General features: G+C 34.8%; 1 pseudogene; it reads left to right on the forward strand.

The window, feature by feature from the left end:
* The first annotated feature begins 5446 nt into the window (after positions 1–5446).
* On the forward strand, positions 5447–5815 carry LOC149266264 (heat shock protein 90-1 pseudogene; annotated as a pseudogene).
* The last annotated feature ends 4972 nt before the right edge of the window (positions 5816–10787 follow it).

Below are 10787 nucleotides of genomic sequence, written 5' to 3' on the forward strand. Positions count from 1 at the left end.
GGAATCTTATATCCTGGCAGTGAATTTCTAACCATAAATAGTAGCGTCACAGTGATATCTCAACATGAAACTATCCAATATATGAGGCACATCCATAGCTAGACTTAGAGCCACATGATAGGTGTTTATCAAGAAAATTAGGGATCAAAAACTTCTCCATCTCATCATACTTTTAAGTGCAGGAAATAGTGTATCAAGGATTTCCATCTTGGCTTTGAAAGTCTTATATTGATATCAACAAACATCATTTTCAATCATTACTCCCTCTAAATATTAGGAAAGTGGCCTTACTGTCTAGTCAATTTAACGTCTTAAATTGCTCTACATAAATTATCAATCCGGGTATCGTAAACTGATGAAGTGTGGTGCACTATATGTGCTTAGTTAACCTTTCTCTTACTTCGTTGTTTTATAGTTTATGTTGTTTTTGGGGTTTTGTTCTTGTTGGTTTTCTAAGGTCTTAAGAATACTTTTAAAGGACAAGTATGGATAAAGATTTCAAGACAAGGCCTATGTCCTTAATGGTAACTTCCAAAACTTAGCACTTCAAAAGAACTTAAAACATGTTATTGATGGAGTTAGTATTTAAACAAAAGTGTAAATATACAACTAGTTCAATCAAAATAAAATGCAATAATCAAATAATGAGAGAATGACTATGAGACCCAGTATCCTTGCTGCTTCAGCAAAAGGACAAGATGATTCTATCACGTCATTAGTTCATTAAAAGGCTATGTGCATCACTAATCTACAATCAACTTGAAAGCAATTTATGTACAATAATATACATGTTAAAAAGAAAATAAAATGCAGTAATTCAAACTGTACATTAATATACATGAAAATCAGAAAAAGAAATACAAGAAATTAAAGTGACAACTATACAAGGCAGGGGCCCCCTACTACCTATGAAATCAAATGCTTAAAGGAAAATAAAGACATCAAATAAAGGACTAATGACATCGGCCCAGTATCTATGCTGCTGATTTAAAATGAAAATGAAATGTGAAATCTAAGTGACACTACATAAAGGAGACAAATCACACTACTTTAACCTTTTCTTAACCTTTTTGCCTTTCAGCTAGATTTATCATGTGATAACAGTTATGAACAAGTTAGCAATGTGAGTCTTAAAGAAAACTAAACCAAGTTGTACTAAGTGATATTTTGGCTCCAATAAAGTTATTTGATTATGGAAAAAGAACCATCAATAGATGAACAACTTGATATCTAAGAGCAGAAAGTAAAGTGCAAGTTAAAGAAATGATACTAATGAAAATCAAACTAGAAAAATAAAAGTCAGCAACATAGACAAGATCATCACACATGCCACTAGTCATGAAATCAAAGCAAAATTAAACACACTTGCATGAATTAAAATTGCATGAATGAAAAATCTAATCTACCTTACATTCTACAAAGCAATATTTACAAAATGAAATCTACTCTACCTTACATCCTAATATGCTCCATGACATCTACTTCACATCTCCTTCCATGTTGAGAACATCAAAGCTTTATTCAATTTCTTCAAAAGTGCAAAGTACAACAAAGCTCTCCAAAGCTTTCAAAAGCCATGGGACTAACAAGCTAAAAGAACTAAGAAAAGACTAAAGGAAAGACTAACAAATGAAGGAGAGAGATCTCCTATTTATACAAAAAGATGAGAGCCATCTCATTAATGAGAATCCATGAATCTCTCCCTCTACCTCTAGAGTCCTAATCAGAATAGGAACTGATAAGACACATGTCTTCTTAGAGTTACAATACAATTAGGAGATGTGACACATATCCTCATGATCCCATGATTCTTTCCAACCAAATTCGAATTTGGCCTTAGAGTGCCACATAAGGGTCTTATAGAAGCCTCCTTTCAACCTACACATGTCAACAATCTCAACCCATTTGTTAGGTATAAGCATATGCACATTATTTTCTAATGTTTAACCACAAATTCACTTAAAAGGCTTAGAAATAATAAATATTGGAAAAACATGAAGGTGGCCCAATGATAATGAAAGTGGGATGAATGTGGTGACATAGTAGTGAAATGGAGGTGAAATGGAGGTGAAATGAATGACATTTTCAAGGTTCAACATACCCCCAAACTGAAGCTATTGCATGTCCTCATGCAATATATATTACATTAACTCTTTTGATCCTTGAGCTTTGGCTTAACTTTGCATGATATCATTTGATAACTTCATATTTCTGCAAAGTGTTTCACTTGAATTGCAACATGGTTGGTTCTTGTGTTACAACCATTTTTTTTTTGTTGCCTTCTATTTTGATCTTTGAACTTTGCATAATGATATTTTGATTATTGTTGCAAAGTATATCTTTATTGGATTGCATGATGGTTGGTTCTTGTGTGACAACCATGATTTTGTTTGTATCCAATTTATCCTTTAAGCACTTTTTCAAAAGCCATTGTATGCTCATAATAGCAATGTAATAATTAATATATGTTGGAAGTATGTGAGCTCCTGAATATGATATGGACATGGCAAGATATGAATATGAATGTATCCCCCCCCCCAACTGATGGTATTGGCAATTTTATGAAATGAGGAAGAGAAATGTTTTTCCAACAATTATCATTCTAGCTTTTTATGGAATTTTATGGTCAAAAGTTAGAAAATGACGTACCTTCACTTACCCTTTGGAATGGATGAGTTGTATGTGTGGTGGCTGAAAAATTCTGATCATATTCTTCTTCAAGTGGCTGAACAAGAGGAGTCATGGATAGAGAGATAAGATGACTTTTTATTGCTTCTACTAAAACTTGCTGAATCTGCTCCAAAATGCTGAAAATAATAGTCTTCATGTCTTCAAAACTCATTGGCACAATTCCTACTATGTGAAAAGATGTTCTGATGACGAACATAGTAGGAAATTGTTGGCTTAGTGGCCATTAATGGATGCCACTAGTCAACACGAGAACTCTCACCATTGATGACAATGAGAGTCAAGATGCCCAAACACATCTTGCTAGGTACGAATGAATTTGCTGATGTCGCGTCACCTAGAAGATCTAACGAACAAGGGACATTAATGTATTTCCATTGTTTGTCAGCATGAGGACTTGCCATTAAGGCATGCAAGCCTCAAGGTGTTTTTACAAAGAACTTAGACTCAAAGGACTATGGACTCAATAATTTGCATTGAAGCAGGGCTTATTTGCGGAACGAAAATGACAAGGAATGGAAAATGAAAATGGAAAATGGCAATGGAGAACAGAAATGGCAATGGAAATAAGCATGTGAATGAGCCTCTTGCTTTTATTTGTGGGTTATGAATGGACAAAAAGAGATGGAAAGTGTATGTGAATGTAAGTGGAAAATATGGAGGAAAATGGGATGAATGGTTTATTATGAGGTATGGATGTGATGGATGGATGTGATGGAGACAATAGTATCTGAAAGTTTTTCAAGTGTTTGGATCTGATTTTACATCAGCATATTTCCTCTTTGTTGCTGATCATCCTCTTATGAAACAAATTGGTCTCTTAGAGAGACACCATTCTCTTGTAGTCATTTGTCCTTCCTCCTGGAACCTGCAAAAAAACTAATACTTCTTCTACAATGGAATGTAAGATTATCAAAGGAGAGAGGTGATCAATCTCTCTAGTTATGATATTTACACACAAAACTAAGAATTTGTATTAATGAAACAAGTTCTCAAAGAAAAAATCAAAAGAATTTATACCTGCTTTGGAATTAGTGCCTCAAGTTGATGTTGCTTCTTTTCAGCATTTTATTTCATTATTTGCCATTTCAAACTCTAATGATATATTTCTCATTGTATAGATCTTGTTGAGATCTTTCCAATGGTACTTAAATCATCAAAATCTGATTTTGTATGAGAAAGATAGGCTGATTTGAACAATGAGATTTTTCTGGCTGCGGAATTGGGGAACAGCTCTGTAGCTAAAAATCTTGAATAAAAAGTTAGCCATTCATCTTTCATTATCAGTCCAAAATTAATCAATACCTTCAGAAAAGTGAGAAAATAACTTGTTCATTTCATTGATTCAAAATTATTATTTTTTCTTGACATGCAGCGACTTAGTGTGGCGACTCAGTGTGGCGACTTTGTGATAACACACAATTTGACTTCCCTTTGACCGGGGCCTTTTTCATGAAATTTGACCGAATGAATAGGACACCATCCATGTACTGACATTTCCCTAGCTACCCATGTGACTTGTTTTGCTTGAGGACACCTGCAACCTAGAGTTTAACAAAACAGCTGCGGAATCTGGGATTGGCTGCGGAAACGCTGTATGAGCTGCGGAAACGCTGTATTGGCTGCGGAAAGTGCAGAGTGTAGAAAGTGCTGTGAAATGGAGTGGCTGTGTGCGTGGAAGAGAAAAAAAATGTGGAGGAGTGAAGGCTGTAACAAATTGATCTTCCATATAGCCTTTTCCATGGAAATAGCAAAGGAACCACCCTTTTTGAGGCAAACCGATTGCTGTGGCCAAGGTGCTCTCTGTTATGGTGAACTGCTGGTCTCCTACCTCCATGGTATTTCCATTAAATGACCGGGCAAATTCCTTTGTCACCTCTTTATTGTACCCTTTAAATTTTTGGATGAACTTCAACCATTCCTTTGTCTGTGGTTAACCCTCTAAAAATTTCAAACCCTCCGGTTCTGCTCTTAACAATTTCCCCATTTTCGGCTCTCAGTTTTAGTTGAAGCTCTGACAGTGGTATATGGACGCTTGAGGAGAATGCTCACGGGAAAAACAGGGGAATTACGGTTGTAACAGAGTAGATAAACGGTATGGTGCAAAACTTGTGATCGGGGTTTTGAACAGAGAGGTGAGGAAAAAGAAAAGAGAGAGATTTACAGTAAAAACGAGAGTGGTGTATGAAAACGAGAATGGAAACGGTGGTATCAGAGAGTAGAGAACAACACGGCAATGAGTTTATGCATGCAGGAAATGGAGATATGAGTAGATGAATCAACGGCCAAATCCGTAAGCGTCGGGTGGCTACGTACACTTGGCTGTGGAAATGATCATATGTAGAGCCGTGTTGGATTGAAACTACTGTTTAACGGGTCTTAATGAATTGCAATGGGGTAGAGGTGGCAGCATAGAACAAAATTTGAATTCCCCTTCTTCAGGCACGCCGAATTCAATCACACATCAAACTATCAGTTAATTAACTCACGTTTTTCTTCACGCGGCGACAAAAAAAGAGGCTCCAAAGAACCGAAGATTTCTCCTAGACCGCCACGAATTTCCTCAAACGGTTTCTGGGTTATCTAATTAACCCACCTGAAAAAAGAACCCATGTTTTATTTTTTTGAAATTCGTCTCCATTTGGGCAAATCGAACGTTTGAAGTTTGACATTTTTCTTGTGTTTACGCATTTTTCCTGAGTTAACAGTTCTGCATTCGGCTGTGAAATTGATTTTGAAATTTTTTTTTTTTTTTTTTATGGAATACTTGGAGGAGAGACGGCTGAAGGATTTGATCAAGAAGCATTCCGATTTCATTAGCTACCCCATTTATTTGTGGACTGAGAAGACCACCGAGAAGGAGGTCAGTGACGACGAAGAGGAGACAGAGGAGAAGAAGGAAGATGAAGGGGATATCCAGGAAGTGGAGGAGGAAAAGGAGAAAGAGAAGAAGAAAAAGAAGGTAAAGGAAGTGTCGCATGAATGGAGTCTCGTCAACAAGCAAAAGCCCATCTGGATGAGAAAGCCAGAGGAGATTACAAAGGAAGAGTATGCATCGTTCTATAAGAGTCTCACCAATGATTGGGAGGATTACTTGGCCGTGAAGCATTTCTCTATTTCTGACTGATAATGTAGCTATCCAAGGGTGTAATCAACTTCAGAAATCTGCCTGTAAATCATTATTACTTAATCGTTTAATATTCAATCCTTTGGTTTTTTCTCACATATACAGTGCATTTTTTTATGTTGCAGGTTTATTTCAGGCCAAGGCTTGAACAGGGAGGCAGATTTTCTTGTTGAAGCCACAATGAAAAGCTAGGATTGTTTTTCTCTTTTCTTCTTCTCTGAAATTGTAAAATTTTATAAAAAGAATTAATGATTTTCAATTTCAGGCAGCAAATACTGTAAGAAAAACATGCTAAAAACATGACTTTGACTGAGGTCTTAGGTTGGTTTTTCATCGATCTGAGCTAGGTGACTAGGATAGGATCCATGTTGGGACAATTCTGGAGATGCCCATGTGGTCGGTTTTTTTATTGGATGCCTGTAACCTGCTAAACCTTGAAACAACTGCGGAATTCACAGCTAGCTGCGGAATCAGGGTAGTTTCCGCAGCTAAGTTGCAAAACCTTATTAGAACAGGATACAGTGTTTTGAAGACCACTACAAAGCATAACCAGACAATTCTGGACAATTTGAACCTATCAAAGCAGTTGAGTTTCATTTTTTTCATCATTTTTTTTTTTTTTATTGAATCGATTGAAATGTTGAAGTTTATTTTGTCTCCTATTTTTTCTTAACAATTCTTTTTCTGATCCTCCAGATCACACAAAGTGCAGGAGGAGAGCATACTCAAGAATTATTATTTTTTCTTTTTTACTTAACAATCATTTTTCTGATCCTCTAGATCACACAAAGTGCAGGAGGAGAGCATACTCAAGAATTGTTAATTTTTTTTTTCAGATGTAAGAAATAAGGTCTCCTAATTACACTTCCCCGGAAACGGCGCCAAAATGTCTAGTCAATTTAACGTCTTAAATTTCTCTACATAAATTATCAATCTGGGTATCGTAAACTGATGAAGTGTGGTGCACTATATGTGCTTAGTTAACCTTTCTCTTACTTCGTTGTTTTATAGTTTATGTTGTTTTTGGGGTTTTGTTCTTGTTGGTTTTCTAAGGTCTTAAGAATACTTTTAAAGGACAAGTATGGATAAAGATTTCAAGACAAGGCCTATGTCCTTAATGGTAACTTCCAAAACTTAGCACTTCAAAAGAACTTAAAACATGTTATTGATGGAGTTAGTATTTAAACAAAAGTGTAAATATACAACTAGTTCAATCAAAATAAAATGCAATAATCAAATAATGAGAGAATGACTATGAGACCCAGTATCCTTGCTGCTTCAGCAAAAGGACAAGATGATTCTATCACGTCATTAGTTCATTAAAAGGCTATGTGCATCACTAATCTACAATCAACTTGAAAGCAATTTATGTACAATAATATACATGTTAAAAAGAAAATAAAATGCAGTAATTCAAACTGTACATTAATATACATGAAAATCAGAAAAAGAAATACAAGAAATTAAAGTGACAACTATACAAGGCAAGGGCCCCCTACTACCTATGAAATCAAATGCTTAAAGGAAAATAAAGACATCAAATAAAGGACTAATGACATCGGCCCAGTATCTATGCTGCTGATTTAAAATGAAAATGAAATGTGAAATCTAAGTGACACTACATAAAGGAGACAAATCACACTACTTTAACCTTTTCTTAACCTTTTTGCCTTTCAGCTAGATTTATCATGTGATAATAGTTATGAACAAGTCAGCAATGTGAGTCTTAAAGCAAACTAAACCAAGCTGTACTAAGTGATATTTTGGCTCCAATAAAGTTATTTGATTATGGAAAAAGAACCATCAATAGATGAACAACTTGATATCTAAGAGCAGAAAGTAAAGTGCAAGTTAAAGAAATGATACTAATGAAAATCAAACTAGAAAAATAAAGGTCAGCAACATAGACAAGATGATCACACATGCCACTAGTCATGAAATCAAAGCAAAATTAAACACACTTGCATGAATTAAAATTGCATGAATGAAAAATCTAATCTACCTTACATTCTACAAAGCAATATTTACAATATGAAATCTACTCTACCTTACATCCTAATATGCTCCATGACATCTACTTCACATCTCCTTCCATGTTGAGAACATCAAAGCTTTATTCAATTTCTTCAAAAGTGCAAAGTACAACAAAGCTCTCCAAAGCTTTCAAAAGCCATGGGACTAACAAGCTAAAAGGACTAAGAAAAGACTAAAGGAAAGACTAACAAATGAAGGAGAGAGATCTCCTATTTATACAAAAAGATGAGATCCATCTCATTAATGAGAATCCATGAATCTCTCCCTCTACCTCTAGAGTCCTAATCAGAATAGGAACTGATAAGACACATGTCTTCTTAGAGTTACAATACAATTAGGAGATGTGACACATATCCTCATGATCCCATGATTCTTTCCAACCAAATTCGAATTTGGCCTTAGAGTGCCACATAAGGGTCTTCTAGAAGCCTCCTTTCAACCTACACATGTCAACAATCTCAACCCATTTGTTAGGTATAAGCATATGCACATTATTTTCTAATGTTTAACCACAAATTCACTTAAAAGGCTTAGAAATAATAAATATTGGAAAAACATGAAGGTGGCCCAATGATAATGAAAGTGGGATGAATGTGGTGACATAGTAGTGAAATGGAGGTGAAATGGAGGTGATATAATGGACATAATAGTGAAAGTGTAATGGAAATGAATGACATTTTCAAGGCTCAACACTTACCCAAATCAATAAGGAGTTAACTTTATTCATATCATCATCAATAATTTTACATCAAGGAGCTCACAACCTCAAATATTTCATCATCAATGAGTCCAAATCATCATCATCCACGAGTCAACATCATCATCATCCACAAGTCCACATCATCAATCATTTAGGAGTCCACATCATCAATCATTCATGACTTCACATCAACATTAAGATATTATGTTAGCATTAAGGGATCCACATCATTTATATAATCAATAAATCCAAGAAATAGAGGATATAGATCAACTATATCATCTAATTCATCATTATCCAGCTTATCATCATCAAAGAGTAAGTTTCAAGGAGTTCAGATCACCATTAAAGAGCCCAAACACATTATTCATGATATCAATCATACTCAGCAAGGAGTACTTATCAATGAGGAGTATGTATCATTTATCATTATATGGGTTCATATCATCACCATCATCATTAGGGAATTTACATCATCATTAAGAGACATTAGTGATGATAAAAGACAATAAAAGAGATGTATAAGACTTATCTTTTGAAATCTGGATAGCTTCATCTTATTCCTAGCCCTTCTATGACTAGCCTATTCTTCCAACACAAGAGTATTATGTCTGTCATGCCAAGTGAATAGTGAGTTTGCCATTATGAAATATGAGATCTCTCATCATATAAACATTTTGTTTTCCATGCAATTAATATAATATGTAATATGAGGATTATGTTTGTCGTTAATGTAATATATCCATATGAGAATTCTATCTGCCATATAATATAATGTGCCATATCCATACGAGGATCTGTCTGTCATGTAATATGTTATATCCATGTGAGGATCTTGTTTGCCATGTAATATGTCATATTCATATGAGCATCATGTCTGCCATATAATATAATGTGTCATATACATATGAGGATTTGTCTTCCATGTCATATATAATGCCAGCTATGTCTTTGTCATTGTTAATGACATAAATACTATAAGGGTGTACACAAACTCTCATCATTACTAAGAATAGTTATATAAATTAACGATACAATAACAACTTTGGATAATTCTTCACATCATATATTGTCGTACCTTAGGAGATGGCTTGGATTAAATGTATACCACTTGCATCACATACATATTATGTTGTACATGTTATATGCTCTATGCAATTTGAGCACTTCATATAAAAAGACTTTGACACTCGATCATATAAACTGTGTAATGGGTGGATCAATCAATTGTAGCATTTGTCACCTTAGAACAACTTGGAGCAACATACTCACTGTAACATCTGACAATATGAAGTATACCTTTTAATGGTATTTAAATTGCATATTAGAGCGTATGAGCTTTGTTCTTCAGATAAAGATAGGATACTTGAGTCATTATAGATTGGTCCCCTCATATCATAGTTATTTTTCCTTGGACACATCACTTAGAAACTCGTATTACTATCACGTCAAGTCAAGGCATTGAATGTCTGTTTAAAGAAGGCATCCAAGTTCTGTTATTAAGAAGGCTCCTTAGTTTTGTTCTAAGTACATTCAACCAAGTTTCTGTGAATATCATTCTACAAGAGATCTGAAATCCTGATGTGAGGCATCTGAAGGTTTGACACTTAAAGCTCTGTCCTAAGAAAATCATCCAAATATTTCTTGACCAATTGAAGTTCCCCTACAAAGGTCTATTAACCATTAAATTTCTTATGCAAAATTCTAATGATCTTAATTTATTAAAGGATTGTTCTAAAAGAGGAACACAAAGTTCTATATTTTTCTCAGATAAACTTGATACTCAAATTCTGAAGGTAATGTGATTATCTGAATTTATATGTAGCAGGGAAAATGAACCTTGAATGGAGGGATTATCTGTAACACAGATCCCTTCTGAGGTATACGAGTCATAGACCTGAAACATATGTGATCTATAGTCTATTAGCAAGTTAGGATTTCTCACTTGAATGGATTTGGATCACTTCTCATATCAGAACGCTTCCTTTGATAAGATACTCAACTTTAAATGGAAATTTGACTATCTTCTTCGACTTCTAGCACAAGGATCATGGGTACTTGATCTTTACTCAAATTACTGTAATTTAGTCACTAATCAGAGTTTGCCAAAAGGTTTCTCCCTGTACTTCTCTTTGAATATTTCGAGACCCTTTTCTTCTAGCAAGATAGACAGAACAAGGGTTCACTCATAGTCCATTTCATGTTGTCTTATTTTGTAGAGGGAGGAGATTTGTCAAT

Source organism: Pinus tabuliformis, chromosome 6 (assembly GCF_031772625.1).
Source record: "Pinus tabuliformis cultivar Carrire ecotype Pingquan chromosome 6, CPIR1, whole genome shotgun sequence".
Classification (NCBI taxonomy): Eukaryota; Viridiplantae; Streptophyta; class Pinopsida; order Pinales; family Pinaceae; genus Pinus; species Pinus tabuliformis.